Source organism: Marmota monax, unplaced genomic scaffold, assembly GCF_021218885.2.
Source record: "Marmota monax isolate L192 unplaced genomic scaffold, Marmota_monax_Labrador192_F-V1.1 WCK01_AAM20220418_F8-fsc00010, whole genome shotgun sequence".
NCBI classification, from domain to species: domain Eukaryota; kingdom Metazoa; phylum Chordata; class Mammalia; order Rodentia; family Sciuridae; genus Marmota; species Marmota monax.
Window position 1 is genome coordinate 12658745 of NW_026692321.1, and position 19521 is coordinate 12678265.

Genomic DNA, 19521 nt, shown 5'->3' on the forward strand with positions numbered 1-19521 from the left:
AAAAAAAATTGATCAGGTCAGAAATTTTTCTTCCACAAAGACATCAATCTGAGGATACTTTATAAGTAATGCCACCTGTTTTAGTCAGCTTTTTGTTGCTGTGACCAAAATACCTGACAAGCACACTTAGATGAAGAAAAGTTTATTTTGGTTCTGATTTCACAGCTCTCAGTTCATGGTCAGCAGACTCCACTGCTCTGGGCTCAAGGAAAGGCAGAATATCATAGCAGAAGGGCCTGGCAGAGAAGAGCGTCTCCGCTCATGGTAGCTGACAAGCAGAAAGAGTGGGGATCCAGGGACAAAATATCATTACCAAGGACACTCCTACCTCCATCTGCCTAGAGTTATCACCCAGTCATCCATTTAGATTACTAATCCATCAAATGGATTAATCCACCAATGAGCTTACAGCTCTCATCATCTAAACATTTCACTCTGAATACTGCTACATTGTCTCACACATGAGCTTCCAGGGGATACTTCATATCCAAACCATAATATCACCAGATATTCAAGAGAAAGATAATTCATATATAAGTTGTTTCAGAATATAGGAAAGGGATGTGTTTCCCAAAATATCACTAGCACAATGATGACATAAAAAACTGATGAAAAAGTATGAGAAAATGAAAATATAGAACAATGCAAACTTGTGTGATGATGGATATAATGGCCTTCAGTAAAACTAGTAAATCAAATGTAGTGATGTTCCAAAGTCATACATTCTGAACACGTCGCATTTTTCCCAGCAGTACGAGTGTGGTCCAACATTAGAAAATTCATTTATATAAGTGATCCCATTAAGGGATTAAAGGGGGAAATTTCATAATTACCTCAATACACAAAGATAAATCATCTGATAAAGTTTAACATTCATTCATGTTGGTAGAATGCAGTTCTTTTAACATGTAGCTAAACTTAATTAGCCAATATTAATTTGACACTTGTGAGTCTACATTCATAAATAAACTTGATCTATAACTTTCTTTCTGTGTTTTTTATGTTTACTATCAAGGTTTTCTGGATTTAAATCATTTTTGAGATTTTTCTGGCTTTATTTATTGGGAAGCTTCAATGTCATTTTTATCCTTTAGAATGGTTTTGCTAAGATGTAAACAATCTGTTCCTGAATTTTTCAGTATTGCTTTAGACCTTAGTCTGAATTTAGAAATGAAGCAAGGTGATAGAAAATTTAGTAGAAAATTTCTTTTTAATTTTACTCCCATCCCCCAAAATATTTTGAGGGGTCTGGGGAGTGAATCTAGGAACACGTAACCACTGAGCCACATTTCCAGCTCTTTCCATTTTTTATTTGAGACAGGATCTCACCAAGTAGCTAAAGGCCTCACTAGGTTGCTGAAGTTGTCCTCCAACTTGCAATCCTCCTGTCTCCACCTTTCACATCGCTGGGATTATACGTATGTGCCACCAGGGACAGCAAATTTTTTCTAAAAATTTTTAATGAAGTGAATTTAAAGTATCATATACTAAAGTTTTAGCACATTTCTTCCGTCTGAGAAGTATACAGAGAACATCGTGTTTAACCCTTTCTCTAACAGGGCTTACTTTGGGGTTCACATTTTCTTGTATGAGGAAGAAAGTGGTGCATGAAAGCCCTTGCTACCCAGCAATGCATCCTGCATCACAGAGAGTGGAGCAGGGATTATTTCTTCACCATCTCTTTCCATCCTTACAGCACCCACATGGAAGCATGCAGACTTCTGGCTGCTTCTGGTCTATTGTACTCAGTTTCAGGAGACATCAGTTAAGTTTCTTCTCTCTGCACACCTGTGACCCCTGACCCCACCTTCCATCTCACACCATCCCCAGCCTGCCATCAACATCAGAAATGTAAGAGTTTCAAATTCCTAGGTCTAGATCCCAAAGAGAATTCTGTTTCTGCTCTTGAAGAATAGTTGAAGTTGCCAGCAGATTTCAATTTTTGTGGGTCCCCCAGGGTTTTTGGGTGCAGGCATATTTGGATCAATGCCAGTGTAGGAGACTCAGACACTAAGAAACTGGCTTACACAAGAGGTTGGCATCTCAGTTGCAAGATATTGATTCAGGGCTCATTGTTTTTCTATTGACTTTGTCCATTCTTTCCATTTTTTTTTTTCCTGTAAAGAATTCCAGATAATGGAATCCAAAGATTCCTTAATTTCTTTCTTTAGCATTCTTTAGTTTTCATTGTAGAAGTATTTCACCTCTTTGGTTAAGTCGATTCCCAAGTTTTGTTTTGTTTTTGAAGCTATTGTAAAATGGGGTGGTTTTCCTAGTTTCCCTCCGGAGGATTTGTCACTGTTGTACAGAAATGCCTTTGATTTATGGGTGTTGATTTTATATCCTGCTACTTTGCGAAATTCATTTATTAGTTCTAGAAGATTTCTTGTGGAATTTTTTGGGTCTTCTAGTATAGAATCAAATCATCGGCAAATAGTGATAATTTTAGTTCTTCATTTCCTATCCATATCACTTTAATTTCTTTGTCTAATTTCTCTGGCTAGCATTTTAAGAACTATGGTAAATAGAAGTGGTGAAAGAGGGCATTCATGTCTTGTTCCAGTTTTTAGAGAGAATGATTTCAATTTTTGTCCTTTAGAATGATGTTGGCCTGGGACTTAGCATACATAGCTTTTACAATGTTGAGATACGTTCCTGATAGCCCTAGTTTTTCTAGAGTTTTGAACATGAAGGAGTGCTGTATTTTGTCAAGTGCATCTTCTGCATCTATTGAGATGATCATATGATTTTTATATTTGACTCTATCTGCCTTGCATCCCTGGGATGAACCCTACTTGATCGTGGTGCACTATCTTTTTGATATGTTTTTGTATTCAATTTGCCAGAATTTTAGTGAGAATTTTTGCATCCATGTTCATTAGAGATATTGGTCTGAAGTTTTCTTTCTTTGATATGTCTTTGTCTGGTTTTGGAATCAGAATCATATTGGCCTCATAGAATGTGTTTGGAAGTGTTCCCTCTTTTTCTATTTTATGAAATAGTTTGAGAAGTATTGGTGTTAGTTTTTCTTTAAAGGTCTTGTAGAATTCAGTTATGCATCCATTCGGTCCTGGGCTTTTCTTGGTTGGTAGGCTTCTGATGGTGTCCTCTATTTCCTTGCTTGAAATTGATCTGTTTAAATTGTGTATGTCAACCTGATTTAGTTTGGGCATATTATTTATATGCCTCTAGAAATTTGTTGATTCCTTTGGTATTTTCTATTTTATTAGAGTACAAATTCTCAAAATAATTTCTAATTATCTTCTGTATTTCTATAGTGTCCATTGTGATATTTCCTTTTTCATCACAGATGTTAGTAATTTGAGTTTCTCTCTCCTTCTCTTTGTTAGCATGGCTAATGGTTTATCAATTTTATTTATATTTTCAAAGAGCCAAATTTTTGTTTTGTCAATTGTTTCTTTTGTTTCAATTTCATTAATTTCAGCTCTGATTTTACTTATTTCATGTCTTTTACTGCTTTGGGGGTTGATTTGTTCTTCTTTTTTCTAGGGCTTTGAGACCTAATGTTAGATCATTTATTTGTTGACTTTCTCTTCTTTTAAGGAGTGAACTCCATGCAATGAACTTTCCTCTTAGAACTGCCTTCATAGTGTCTCAGAGACTTTGATATGTTGTATCAGTGTTTTCATTTACCTGTAAGAATTTTTATCCTTAACTCCAGCTAAAGTTTAAGACAGAAAAGAAAGAGATGAGAGAGACGGCGGGGGCGGTGGTGGTGGAGGGTGCGAGTGCAAAGAGAGAGATGGCAGAGGTGGGATGAGTGGGGATAGGAATGGTAAAAGAATTATGTACATAAAAATGGGTTTTTTTGCCTTTAAATGAAAAAAAAAATGTTTTGCAAATTTTTATAGTTTTTGAGTCAAAGAACAGGGCAAAGAAAAAGATACTTTTGAAGGCCATGGGAAGAGTTCCAAAGCAGAGCTGCTAGGAAACAGCAGTTGTGAGAGGGAAGTTCAAGGGCCATCTGCATGTCACCAGTGCCCTCTGGAAGCCCTGGGAAGGGCTGGAGAAGGTGGCATCCTGGGGCAGTTTATTTTATGATGAGTCTAAAAATGTCAGAGAGAGGACCCTGGGGACCATGTTTCATCATGCAGCCTTCACGGTCCCTGCAGTCTGCTGGCTGGTAGCCACCAGGAGGTGAAAGGCCAGAGAACAACTGTGACTGCTCTGTCCCTTGCCTGGTGTTTTTGGATATTACAGCAACTTTATTTTTGGAAACAGCCCCAGAAGTGGAAGAGGTTTTGCCCGAGGGACCCTCATTTCCGCCTTAAGTACAAATAGAAGTCGGACAGAAAGTTGGTCGCTGGCCATCTAGGTAGACACAGCCAAGAGGAGATGGAGCCAAACGTGAGCCCTGAGGGGTTAGTGTGCAAAGGTAGACAGGGCAGCACCCCACGCCTGGGAAAGAAACAAGTCCCTCCCTCCCTGTTGACAGCAAAGCAAAGCAACTTGTTGACTAGCTTAAACAATAGCACATTGGCTCTGCTTCCTCAGTTGTCCATCTCTGAGGAATGGGGACTGAAAGCCAGGACTCGTCTTGCCAGAGAGTTATGTGGAATTGTACGGAATTCCACACTTGTTTTCTCTTTGTCATGGGCCACATCTTCACCTAAGACGGCTGAGAAAGTAAGAACTAGAAAGGAGGCTAATTGTGGATCTGGCAGTTAAGGTGGTTATGGGGTAGGAAGGGTCACTGGGCTCTCATTTTGAATTCTGTGAACTAAGACTACAGGTCTACCTGCAGAAAGGATTCTTTGATATTATCTGGATAAAATGAGAAGTCCAGAGAGGTTGGGAGATTGCTCTACAGTCCCCAGAGAGTTAGGGTACAAATGAGAGTGAAGCTAGTTCCTCTTATTCTTTTCTTTCTCTCTCTTTTTTAAGTCACTTCCTGAAAACCAGTTAGGGATCATTAGTATTTCCTATTAAGTTTCATATTTGCAAAGGTAAAGAAATGGTTCTAGCTGGGCACAGTGGTGCATGCTTATAATCCCGAAGACTCAGGAAGCTGAGGCAGAGGATCATGAGTTCAAAGCCAGCCTCAGAAATTTAGCCAGGCCCTAAGCAACTCAGGGAGACCCTGTCTCTGAATAAAATACAAAGTAGGACTGGGATGTGGCTCAGTGTTTAAGTGCCTCTGGGTTCATTCTCCATTACCAAAAAAGAAAAAAAAAGATGGTTCTAGATTTCTTTGGAATACTAAGAAAGTTTAGCACCTTCTGTTCATTATTTTTAATTGATACAAAGTAATTATACATTTTGTGTGGCACAGTTTGATGATTTGATACATACATACAATGCGTAATGATCAAATCAGGGTAATTTGTGTTTCCATCTCCTTGAACATCTACCATTAGTTTCTGTTGGGAAACTTTCAACTCATCTCTTGTCGTTCTTGAGAATATATAATAAACTCTTGTGAATTAGTCACCTATTGCCCTTCAAAACACTAGAACTTATTCTTCCTGTCTCACAGTAGTTTAGTGCCCATTTTCCGGCTGCCTTTTATCCTCTATTTACCTAGGGAAAGTCTATGGTGACCATTGTTTTTTCTTTCTACTTCTCAGAGAGCAACAATTTTAGCTCCTCCACATGGGTGAGAACATGGCTGTATTTGTCTTCCTGTGCTGAGCTCAGTTCACTTACTAGTGCCATCCATGTTGCTGCAGGCAACAGGATTTCATTCTTATAACTGAATAGTATTCTATGGGGTATATATGCCACATTTCCTTTATTCACTTGTTGATGGACTCCTAGGTGGATTCCATATCTTGGCTATTGTGAACACTTGCCATCATAAAGATGGGAGGGCCAGTGTCCCTTTGATATGTGGATTTCATTACCTTTGAATATGTAATCTAGTAATGGGATAACTGGATAACATGGTAGTTTTATTTTTAACTTTTAAAGGTCAGATCCTCTTGTTCTTGATTTGGTTTTTCTTAGAGTTCATTAAACTATCAATCTCTAGTTCATAAATATCCTGACATCTATTAAGCACCCTCTGTATACCTCATGCTGTGTATAGGATGTGCTTGCTGTTGGAGATGCAGGCCTATAATAATGTCAGTTTTATAATTTCTTGCAGTTTTTAAAGCACATAAACATAAATATGTGGAACAACTAGCAAATTCTGTACTACAGCATTGCATGTTAATTGAGCTCATTCTCACATTATCTAAAGAGCTCCATGCACTGTGATGTTTATCAGTGGAGATGTTCAATGGGTAACTGAATCTGGACAGAAGAGATAAAATGGTTGGATGCACCAAATGTAGATAGCAATATAAATCATAGTAGTGAAGGGTCTGAGGCTTGTGCTTTTGTCAATCATCATCATTTCATTGATAGTATGGAAGAACAAAAAAGAGGTAGTGGAACTCTTGCAATTAAGAGAGTTCCAAGTGTAGGCTATTTTATTAATGAGTTGTTCATGAAACAAAAATATACTAAGCAATTAGGATTTCAAAAAAGTCTCTGTGCTGTGCTCAGGCTATTGGGATCTTGAAACTCTCCCCCTCCTGGATGAGTGCTGGGAATTATCCAACCCACAACTCTCCAGTGATTGTTATTTGATCTCATTGCATCTTAATCTACCTTTCCTAGTACTCAGGAAAACCGAAGGGACCCCCTGTGCAGATGCTATGGCCTGAATATTTTTTCTTTCTCTTCCCAGATTCATATGTTGAAATCCCAGCTTCTAAGATGTGATATGAGGAGGTGGGGCTTTTAGAAGGTAATTAGGTCATGAGGGGTATCCCTCCTGAGTGGGACCAGTATTCTTAAGGAAGAGGACACAAAGAGAACCTTCACTCCTTCCACCATGCTACAGATGAGCAGGTGCCATCTATAAATCAGAACACAGGACCTTTACTGGACACAGAATCTTCCGGCACCTTGATGGTGGATTTTCTATCCTCCAGAACTATGAGAAATAACTTTCCATTTTTAGAGTGAACCCAGATCATAGTATTTCTTGGTAGCAGCCCAAGTGGACTAAACCAGCAAGATATCTGCTGCCACTCCTTCCATCTATGGTTCCTTCCTCTACTTTGCTCATCAAATTCCAGCATCACCAGCTTCCAGTACCCAACTCTCTCAATTCCACAAAATCACCATCTTCTCCACCTGGGACCCCTCCCCTGTGCCACAGGACAGAACATGTCTCCAGGGAGGAAGCCAAGATGTTGGTTAATTTCACTCATTTCTTTCCTTTCCCTTAGGGAACATAATACTGTTCAGCCAATTGCCCAAACTCCAAAAACAGTTATCGCATATATTTTACCAAGTTTTCCTGTTGTTTATGGTGTGAGGGAAAGTTCACTAACAGTTAAGCTTCCAACATGGCTGGAGGCTTAAGTGTTCCCATGTAGTTTTGAAGTGATACAAATCTGCTACAAATGTGGAGATGACACTACTTGACATTTTAAAATTAATCATCCATGTTAAAAATGTAAGTATAACTATCTAAAAAATAAAAAATGTAAAATAAAACCTCCAACCCAGGGGAGTATGAGAGAAAGTTGAAATAAAAAAAAATGTGTACATTCCAATAGTAGATGGAAAGGGAGAAAGAAATGAAGCAAAGTGTATGAGGATCCGGTGCCAAGAAAGGACGTCAAAGGAACCAACAGATGGGACTGTTTACTCCTGACAATATAGAGATGATTGAGGTATTTGGAAAAGACTCTAAAATAAACACTGAATGTTTAAAATTCTCGAATAGCCGAAGGAGAAACTAACATCATGGAAGAATTAGAAGTTATGAAAGATTAAACGTAGACATTAAAAACCATTAGAAAATTAGGACTGAAATAAAAGATTAAAAAAAAGACAAGGGATTGGATGTATTAAAGAATGAACAGTTCCTTGGAAGACAGAACTGAGAAAAGCCACCAGGGTATGCAACACAGAGGATTAAAGAAGGGAGCAACCATGAACTTGATCCAAATCCATGAATTCTAGCCAAACACCTACACAATATATAAACTCGATATGACTTAATTACAAAGAAAACCTTACCCAAAAGGCTATCAGAGAGGGTGATTTTAACATACTTCTCTCAGAAACTATTTTGATTAAAAAATAAGCATATAGGATTCTTGAATGATATGATATTTGATCAAACAAATGCATTCACAATCTTGGATAGAAAAACAGAAAAGGGTCATAAACCAGATGACTGGGTAAATGAGCCTGTTTCTGGACTCTTTCCTGATCCATCGATGATTAGTCTATGTTTTGCTAATACATGCTGTCTTAATTACAACAACCTTAAGTCTTGAAATCTGGTAGTGTAAAACCTCTAACTTTTAAATTGCCTTGGTGTAATTTGAATAAAGTATAGACTTCAGTCATTAAAACTGTGTCAATATTGGTTGATTAATTGAAATACTGATGCAAGATGTTAATGATAAGGGGGACTGGGTGTGGGATATAAATCCCAAATTGGTATAAAAGAAAAAGTTGATTTTTAAAAGTTACTTAGTTACTCTCATTTGTTTGCACCTACACTTAAATTTTAGACTCAACTTGTACATTTTTACAATAAATCCTACTGATATTTGTGGGGGCTGGGAGTTATTAAAGCAATTAAAATTTTTGGAGCATTTAAGAGGAATTGACAATAACAGAGTACCTTCTAAGCCATGAATATGTTCTTTCTCCATTCATTAAGATCTTGTACAATTTCTTGCCACAGGTTTGCCGTCTTCATCACAGCACTCTTGAACATTATTTGTTCCACTTCAAGTGTTTTGATACTATTGTAAATGGTGTATATATATATATATTTTTTCTCTTTATGACTATATATAGAAATGTAATTGATGCTTCTCTCCTGGATTTCCATCTAGTAATTTGGTTATATTCACTTATTAAATATATGATTTTGTCACTATAACCTTTTGAAATACTAAAGTACACTGCCAAGTCATCTATGAGTAGAATGACATTCTCCTTCCTTTCTACCCTATGACTCTTGCTTGTTTCCCTGGCTGTATTGTACTTGGCAGGACCATAATTATCATAGTCATGAGAAGTGGTAACGTAACATGGGACAGCTCTCTCTGTTCCCAAGTTCAGGGGCAAAGTTTTAAATATTTCAGCATTTTATAATGCTTGCTGAAATTTTTAAAATAAGTATTTATAACCAAATTATTCCTTGCTTGTTTTGAGTTTAGATCATGAATAGGTATTCAATTTTATGAAACAATTTTTCTGTATCTATTGAAATTATGGGATTTTTCTCATTTTTCTATTAATAAGTGCATCAATTGTTATTGATTGACTTTTAAAAATTAATCAACTTAGTATTCAAGATATATAATACTTTATTACATATTTCTCAGGTCTGTTTGCTAATATTTTGTTCAGGATTTTTGCTTTTATGAAAGAGAGGACCATAACTTTCCTTGCTTATAATATACTCATTAGGTTTGGGTAGCAAGCATACATAAAATGAGTTTCCAAGAACACTTTTGTTTTCTCTTTTCTGGAAGACTCATATGTGATTTATGTTCTGTTTTCCTTAGGTATTTGGAAACCAGCTAGTCCTTTTTTGTGTGTAGGAAGTGTTTAGGAAAATATTTAGTTTCTTTAATAGGTATTGGAATGTTCAGGATTTCTACTTCTTCCAACATTAATAAGTTGCCTTTTTTGAAGAATTTGTCCTTTGCATCCAAACTGCCAACTCCATTTGTATAAAGGGATCATGTGTGTAGAGTCTGTAGAACTATCTCCTCTCTAATTCCAAATTCTGGCAATTTGTCTTTTTTCTTTCTTTTTTTGCTCCTTGTTCAATCTTGCCCCATGTTTATTATTTGCTTATCTTTTTCCAATTTAGAATTATTAATTGTACTTTTAAAAATTTATTTCTGTGCTTATCTTTGCTAGCTCCTTACTTTTGGTTTGTTTTATAGCACTATTATTAGACAGAGCCTGACTAATTACTTCTTAGTTTTCATTGTTTTCTGATACATTATTTGATGCTAAAATTTTGCTATGCTCTGTGCTGCTTTAATTTCAAGTGACAAATTTTGATATGTTGAATTTCACTCTCAGATGATTCAAAATATTTTCTAACATTAATTTCTTCTTTAATCTATTGACTGAAATATATTAATATTTCTAGCAAGATATTAACAAATTTCAGGCAATTAAAGATTTTCTGTTCTCTCTCTCTCTTTCTCTCTCTCTCTCTTTCCTTTTTCTTTCTTTTCTTTTTGTTTTAAGTACTTGGGGTTAAACCCAGGATGCTCTGTCACTGAGCTACGTTCCCAGACCTTTTTATATTTTATTTTAAGACAGGAACACATTAATTTGCTGAGGTTGGCCTCAATCTTGGGATCCTCCTGCCTCAGCCTTCTGAGTCACCAGAATTACAAGCCTGCAATACAGTCCCTGGCTTTACAGTAATCTTTTTTGTTAATTATTTCTTATTTATACCATTGATGTTAAAGAATGAATTCTGAATGATTTTACATTTGACTTTATTAAGACTTCCCTTATGCCCCAACATCACAATGTATTTTGGGAAATGTGTCCTCTGAAACTAAAAACAATGTCGAGGTGACATCACTGGGCCCGTGTTCTATATATGCCAACCAGCCCAAGTTTGTTGTGTTCTCCCCTAGTGCTCTTTGTCTTAAAGTCTTCCTTGTCTGTTATTAGCAGAGTTACACCAGTTTTCTTTTGGGTAGTGTCTTCATGGGCTATTTTCTATCACTTTGTATTTCAATCTTTCTGCTTTTATATTAGCTTTTTTTTCTTCTTCTTCAAAATACTGTAGTTGAGATGTTTTCCTTTTAAAAACTTCATGTAACCATTTTTTTTGTTTTATTAAAAGTATTCTGTCCAACATCTCATTAAATTGGGTTTATACATACTATTACATATTTATAAGCTATCAATTTCTAAATAATGTTTATCTGTTTTCTTCTTGTCTTCTTTTAGATTAACCAAATCTTCTTCTTATTCTGTTTCCCTGCTATTAATTTGTTAGTTACATATTCTTTCCCTATTTTTCTTAAGCAATTACAGCTCATGTCTTCAATCTAACAAAATTATTAATTTTACCACTTCTTCTATAATTGGCAGCCTTAAAACAGGCAAAGTCCCCTTGCTCCCTTCCACATTTTGCATTAGCTTTATCAAACATTTTTGTTCTGCACACATTTTAAACTACAGGAGACATTTTATTTCAATGAGTGTCTGTACCATCAATATTACTTTAGCCACAAATTTATCATTTCCAGTGTTTTTCATTTCAAACTGCTTTTCTATATTTCTTCCTGGGATAGTTTCTGTCATTTCCAAAGCATCCTTTGGGTATTTCTTCTGGTGCACACCTACTAATGGCAATTCGTTCAATTTTCATTTACTTAGAGAAAAAAATATTTAATTTTCTTTCATGTTTTGGAAGGAACTTTCATTAAGCCCCAAATATTAGCTCAGTTGTTATTTTCTGTAGCTCTTTTTAAGATTTTTCTTTGTCTCTGATTTTTCTGTAGCTTGTTCTGGTGTGCCTATGTCTGTTTCCTTTGTGTTTATTCAGTTTTTAGTTCACTGAGGTTTTTGGGTGTGTGGATGATGTATTTCATTAACTTTAGAAAATTCTTCACCATTTTATCTTAGACTAATGCACCCACATTCATATTTCTTCTCTTCTGGGAGTTCAAGTTATCTGTTGTCAGAAATTTTGAGCAGGTCTCTTTTTTTTAATTTTTTATTGTTGGTTGTTCAAAACATTACATAGTTCTTGACATATCATATTTCACACTTTGATTCAAGTGGGTTATGAACTCCCATTTTTACCCCGTATACAGATTGCAGAATCACATCAATTACACATCCATTGATTTACATGTTGCCATACTAGTGTCTGTTGTATTCTGCTGCCTTTCCTATCCTCTACTATTCCCCCTCCCCTCCCCTCCCCTCCCCTCTTCTCTCTCTACCCCCTCTACTGTCATTCATTTCTCCCCCTTGTATTATTTTTCCCTTTCCCCTCACTTCCTCTTGTATGTAATTTTGTATAACCCTGAGGGTCTCCTTCCATTTCCATGCAATTTCCCTTCTCTCTCCCTTTCCCTCCCACCTCTCATCCCTGTTTAATGTTAATCTTCTTCTCATGCTCTTAGTCCCTACTCTGTTCCCAGTTAATCTCCTTATATCAAAGAAGACATTTGGCATTTGTTTTTTAGGGATTGGCTAGCTTCACTTAGCATAATCTGCTCTAATGCCATCCATTTCCCTGCAAATTCTATAATTTTGTCATTTTTTAATGCAGAGTAATACTCCATTATGTATAAATGCCACATTTTTTTATCCATTCATCTATTGAAGGGCATCTAGGTTGGTTCCACAGTCTTGCTATTGTGAATTGTGCTGCTATGAACATCGATGTAGCAGTGTCCCTGTAGCATGCTCTTTTTAGGTCTTTAGGGAATAGACCAAGAAGGGGAATAGCTGGGTCAAATGGTGGTTCCATTCCCAGCTTTCCAAGAAATCTCCATACTGCTTTCCATATTGGCTGCACCAATTTGCAGTCCCACCAGCAATGTACAAGTGTACCCTTTTCCCCACATCCTTGCCAGCACTTGTTGCTGTTTGACTTCATAATGGCTGCCAATCTTACTGGAGTGAGATGGTATCTTAGGGTGGTTTTGATTTGCATTTCTCTGACTGCTAGAGATGGTGAGCATTTTTTCATGTACTTGTTGATTGATTGTATGTCCTCCTCTGAGAAGTGTCTGTTCAGGTCGTTGGCCCATTTGTTGATTGGGTTATTTGTTATCTTATTGTCTAATTTTTTGAGTTCTTTGCGTACTCTGGATATTAGGGCTCTATCTGAAATGTGAGGAGTAAAGATTTGTTCCCAGGATGTAGGCTCCCTATTTACCTCTCTTATTGTTTCTTTTGCTGAGAAAAAACTTTTTAGTATAAGTAAGTCCCATTTGTTGATTCTAGTTATTAACTTTTGTGCTATGGGTGTCCTATTGAGGAATTTGGAGCCCGATCCCACAGTATGTAGATCGTAGCCAACTTTTTCTTCTATCAGACGGCGTGTCTCTGATTTGATATCAAGCTCCTTGATCCATTTTGAATTCACTTTTGTGCATGGCGAGAGAAAGGGATTCAGTTTCATTTTGTTGCATATGGATTTCCAGTTTTCCCAGCACCATTTGTTGAAGATGCTATCCTTCCTCCATTGCATGCTTTTAGCCCCTTTATCAAATATAAGATAGTTGTAGTTTTGTGGATTGGTTTCTGTGTCCTCTATTCTGTACCATTGGTCCACCCGCCTGTTTTGGTACCAGTACCATGCTGTTTTTGTTACTATTGTTGAGCAGGTCTCTTAAGCTCTTGTTTGTTTGCCTCTTTTTGTTTGGTTACCTGTTTTATGGATTGCACTCCACCCTTGAAATTTCCTATTGACCTGTCTTTGAGTTCTATACTGGTCTCCTGCTGTGTCCAAATTGCTGTCAGACTCATTTCATCTACTGCATTTTTAATCTCACATACTGTATTTTTCAGTTCTAGAATGTGTTTTCCTTTATATATTCAAATACTCTGGTGAATTTCTTGGCCCTTTCCTCTATTTTGTTAATCTTTCCTTCTATTTCCTTGAACGTTTTAACCATGGTCATTTAAAAATCACTTCTTGCTAAATCCAGCATCTCAATTGTCTGTTTTTCTCCCTCTTCATTATTTACATATTCTTGCTTTTTTCATGCTCAGCAATTTGCTGTTCGTTTGGTAGAATGTGGTGTGTGTGTGTGTGTCTGAGTGTGTGTATGTGTGTGTTTTATAAGTGCTCCAGATAATGTTGTTATCATTCATGGAAAAGCACTTATCATTTCATCCTTTTCTCTGTTAGGCATCAAGCAGGGAATAAGTATGTAAATTCAATCAAACTGAACTGGGTTTTTGCACTGAAATCTTGTGGGGATCAGTGTACATTGGGTTTGTCTCTGATCCTAGAACCAAGTGTTCTAGGACTTCTAGCTTAGAATTCAACGGACCTTTTGGAAAAGGTAATTAATGTTCCTTTTCAGAGTTTTCCAGTTAACTCTTTAATAGTTGTTGTTTTCTCTAACATCCAGAATTGTTAGGACTTAAAAATGTTTTTTTCACATGAGCTTAAATTGATCAACTGTGTATGGAGGATAATAGTCATATATTTGAGGCTCCTATAGCACCATTTCATCCACTTTAGCCTCATGAGACCACAAAGAGCTTTGCTAGGATTTCTTTGCCCCACTAGTGACCCTCTGGTGCTCAGCCTCTAGGCTGCACTTAGAATTTACACATCTTCCCTGGGAACAAAAGGATCTTCGGTTCGTTCTAAAAATTTTGTCCTCATTGTTTCAAGAGCTTCCTGCTGCTTTTATTATGTGGTGTTTTATTTTATCTGGTCTTTTTCAAATTGTTGTCAGTAAGAACATAGATAGTATTGCCATGACCACTTAAATCACTCTTTAGGATGATAGTTTGTAAAGAATCATCATAAAGCAAAGAAATAGTGATACATGATAGACATTAATTCAGAATTGAATAGTTGTTATTTCATTTTCTGATTTTACACATTTATCAAAATAAATTATGTAAGATGAGATGAACTACAGATATAAGCATACATTATTGAACTATGAAAGAAAAGAGAATAAAATTCAGCTTTTTTAAAAAAAAATCATGGATAGGAGGACTAGCTTCTAATTTTTTATAGAACAGTAGGATAATTATGGTTGATAACAGTTTAGTAAAAATTTCAAAATAGCTAAAGGAGAGTACTCTACATGTTCCCAGCACAAAGAAATGGTAAATGTCTGAGGCAGTAAATATGCCAATTACTATATTTTTTATACAGATATTGAAAGGTCATTCTGTTTCCCCTAAATATGTACAATGATTCCATTTAAAAATTAAGTTTTTTTTAATGATTTAAAACAAAATAACAATAGCATGAATTAACCTAATCCAATTATGGAGACAAAAAAGTCATTAAATATACATAAAGACTAAAATTCATTTATCATGAGAAAAAAGTGACATTTCTCACTCTGATTAAAAAGTGTAAATAGGTTTTCAAGGTCTCCCTTATCTAGAAAAACTGAGAATATAGTTGTATGGTTCTTCTATGTTCATAGATTATCAACCACAAAGTTTGGCAGGGAGAGCCCCAGGAGGCTCTGACCCTGAGCCAGCTCCACTTGCCTATTATAAGACTGACCTTCTCTTGTACCACATCCAGATGTCTCGGCCCTGAAGTCAGTGCTTTGGCTTATGGACCATAAGCATGTGGATGGTTCTGATCCAACAGGCGGCTCCGTTTGTGTTGGTATAACAGACTTCAGTTTGGTGTAGAAAAGAGACCTCTCCAGCTTGATCTGGTTAACACAGCATATGTAATATTGGCATTATCATCTATGATAATGAGGAAGACATGAATAATCTGAAGCAGAGGATCACAGACTAGAAATTTACGGATGCAAGAGGGTGTGGGGAGAGTAAAGTCAATAAATCTCTCGCAATCTCCACCTGTGTTTGGAGCCTAGTGTAGCAGGTGGGAATGTGGCAAACATTACTAATAACCTTCTTCTCCTTCTACTTCTCTCTTTTTTTACTGAACCTAATTTTCTTCACAACGTGCAGATACTGTGCTTTGTCTCTCAAACCACCTGTAGCTTGGCGTGAACCAGGTGGCATAACTGTGGTCACAATTTATGGAGAAGCCTCTCAGACACAGAAAGTTTTCTTCATTCTGATTAAAGAGATAGATTCATCCAGCACATGCCTTTATTCCTTCCTCTTTTCAATCTTCTTCCACCTGGAGCACAGTTCTGATGTCTGGAAGTAGAAGAGCCATCTTGAAAAACTAACCTAAACACAAAGATAGTTCCTGCAGCAGCTGTGCTATCCCCAAACTGCCCATCACCGGATTTCTCATTATGTGGAAAAAGTAAACACACTAAGATGCTTATGTGTCACATGCTGCCAAATGCTGATGGCAATGGAGACTGCTGAAGATTCTCACGAGCTTGCAATCTAGGCAAGTCCCTGGAAAGCCAAGTTTAGATATTTCAGAACAGGGGGCTGGTCAGTTGTACCACAAAGGAAAGAAGGCTTCGCAACACAAAGGAGGAAGCACCATGCCTGCAAGTGGGAGTTCCCCAGCCCATTCACAAGGCGCCATGGAATTACTTGAAATCCTTTTTGCTCTCTACACCTCATAGCCCTTCTAAGCCCCCAGCATGATGGCCTCTATGTCTTTCTCCCTCTCTACCCAAGGCTTACTCAAAATTGTGCTGAGCTGGACTTCGTCTCTCCCTCAGGGTCCGAATCCATCTTCTTCTTTCCTGAGAGTAGCTCTCTCTGTCCTTTCCAATTAAATCAATCAGATTAGTTTGGGTGGCTTTTCCTTCTTGCCCATTATCCATATCAGAAAAAGAAGTGGTCAAGTCAAAATTATCTTTGTATGAAACGGGAGGTGGGAATCATTAATAACATCTTAATTATTTTTTAATCACACATGTATATGCATAATTAAAACACACACATGGATACATATATTTATCTGATTTTCACAACACAAAGAATTCAGGAAAATCTTGTTCAAATGAAGCCTGCTTCTGAGGATCAAATATCAACTCCCATATTGGCCCGTCCTTTTAACTTGGGTAAACTATAGCTTGTGTCATTCAGTCCTCTAAATAGAAGCTTAATCACCACTTCCCCTGACATTCAAAATGATTCAGAAAACTGCTTTGAAAAATAACATACAAACTGGGCACAGTGGCTCACGCCTATAATCCCAGCAACTCAGGAGGCTGAGGAAGGAGGATCACAAGTTCAAGGCCAGTCTGAGAAACTTGGTGAGATCATATCTCAAAATAAAAAGTAATATAAAGAGCTGGGGATGTGTAGCTCAGGTCTAAAGCACCCCTGAGTTCAATCCCCAGTACCACAACGCATAATGCAGCAGCCAGTCCAGAAAGCCCCTCTTCTTTATGCACACCTGAGCGAGGAAGCCCCCTCCTCTCCCTGTGCTTATCCCACTTTCCCCTGTTCCCTGCCATAACACTCAGAAAGCCAACCTCAGGCTCCTCTGAACTCTGACGGCCACCACCCAAGAAACTATTTCTGCCTTGGTGAAGAGTGTCCTTGCTTCTCAATCCACATCCCACGTTTTATTTTTGGGTTTTGATGCCCTTTTTATTGTCATCTGTCTTTCATCAGTCTCCCATGGAGAATTCCAGCTACCAGTACTAACGACATTATACACAGTACCACCATTGATGCCAACATGAAATGGAAATACATATTTTTTTTGTTAGAGTGTATAAACTTCCTGGTTTAATGAAGCAGAGCTACACTGAAAGTTTATCTAACTCAGTTTATAATAAGAAAATGCCTGGGTGCATGTGTTTGCATTATAAAGTAAAGCTAAAATTAACACTTTTAAGACCACCTCCAATACACGAGTAAACCTTGTTACCAGCAAAAAAGGAAAATCAAGGTAAAAGTTGATTAAAACACCAAACCAAATTAAATTTGATCTAATGGTGTTTACTTGTTTTAACATCTGGAAAAGTTTGGGCATACACTGCAAATATTTTTAACCTAATTTTAAAATAAATTATGCTTAGTTTCCACAGATGTATTTAAGTTGGATCCTCAGAAATCATATTTTAGTATATTTTTAAGGTTTTTTTTAGTTTTGTTTGCTTAATTTAACGGGCAAGAATTTGGATCATAATGCACTAATGAAAAGAATATCTACATATCTCCTCCAACAGGTCTTTATAGGACACTTTAGTGCAGTCCTTCAAAAAAATCAACAAGATCCTATGTCCTTTACTGGATGAAAAACAAACAGACCTGGGGGGTCTGTTAAATAGGGGGTGGTCAGGGTTATTTGCATCTTCAGAGAAAGAAAGTCTCCTGTAGGAGACTTTCCCACAGGTCCCATCTCAGACGACATCCACCAAACTGCAAGAAAGGGGCCACCTTCTCTACACTGGGAGTTCAGCTAATGGATGCAAGTGCTGTAAGACAGTATTGAGTCTCCTGATCTCCTCACTCCCTCCCCACCCAACATGCTTGTTGTTTTAGTAGCTGCTCAGATAGGGCCAGCCAAGGTGCAGAAACCACTCCCAACACCCACGACTATTTGGTTGTTAAAGGGTGCAGCCCTCTCCAGCCCTTGTCTTACACACCAAGGAATGGTCTGCATGCTACTTGATGGGGCTGAGTGTGTATGGGGAAAACTTGGGGAGAAAAAGACCAAGTCCAACCTTCCTCAAGCCTAAAATCCTGTTCTTGTGTTACTAGAATTCTGAGAATTTGTCTCATTTTCTGGTTGGCATCAGTTTGACTGTTTACTCTGGACAGGACGGATGCTCCAACCACCTACTTCTCCCCACCTGCCCCCCCTTAGTATGATGTTAGCATTTGATTTGTGAGTTCTGTTTTTCCTGTACTCACAAAATAGACAAGCTTCTTAAGGGGTGGGACCATCTATACAATTTGTTTTTTGTCTTTTCAGTCATAGCCTAACACAGGATTATACATACAGCAGGTAATGAGTTCTGCTGGGCTATTGAGAAAACACAGGATTGATCAATCTTTGGTCCTTGGGCTTTTCTCTGCACCCATTAATGTTCTGTAGGGCAGCTATTACTTGATGTAAGCAGTAGATAACACAGTTCCAACTTCTTTTGCTTCATCGACTTTTTTTGTTTTTGTTCCTCTCCTTCTTTTTCTCACTGTCCAACGCCCCTCATGGATGCAGCTGACAGTGCCCCTCTGTCTGGGTTGCAGACCTGTGTTTGCTAAGGGCCGTGGCCACTGAAGTTGGTGTTTGTATTAGGAAAGGGATGTTTTCTACTGTGATAAAGCTTCACACTTGTGATTTTTAAAAAATATTCTGTAGCAGAGATACATAACTGCCCTCATCCCATGGCACACTGTCATCCACATTCTTCTGGTTCAGAGCAGCCTATGGTAGCAAATCATGTGCACGTATTCCTTTTTGCTAAAGGGTAGCATTGCTAAGCCACAGAAAGTTCTTGAAACATTAAGAATCATAGTTATTCTTTTCTCCACTTAGCCTTTATAAGGAATTACAACCTTAATCCAAACCTGTTTAAAAATTTAATGGATTATTTTTTCTTTAATCAGTCTTTTTTTTTTTTTTTGCCCTTGTACTTAGAGTAGTGGTTCTCAAACTCTGGTCCCAGTACCAGCAGCATCGGCATCACCCAGCATCATAGAAACCTAGGAAAGAAAATTCTTGAGTTTCATCCCAAACATACTAAATTAGAAATTGTAGGTGGGGCCCTGTGATGTCCGACAGAGTGCCACAGGTGATTCTGATGCATGTTCCAGATTGAGAGCCACTGAGCTGTGACAGTGGCCTTGCTTCATAGGAACTGGGTAGACTGGCACCTTGGAAAAACAGCTCCCACCCTGGCCAGTGCACCTGTAAAGATAGAAAGG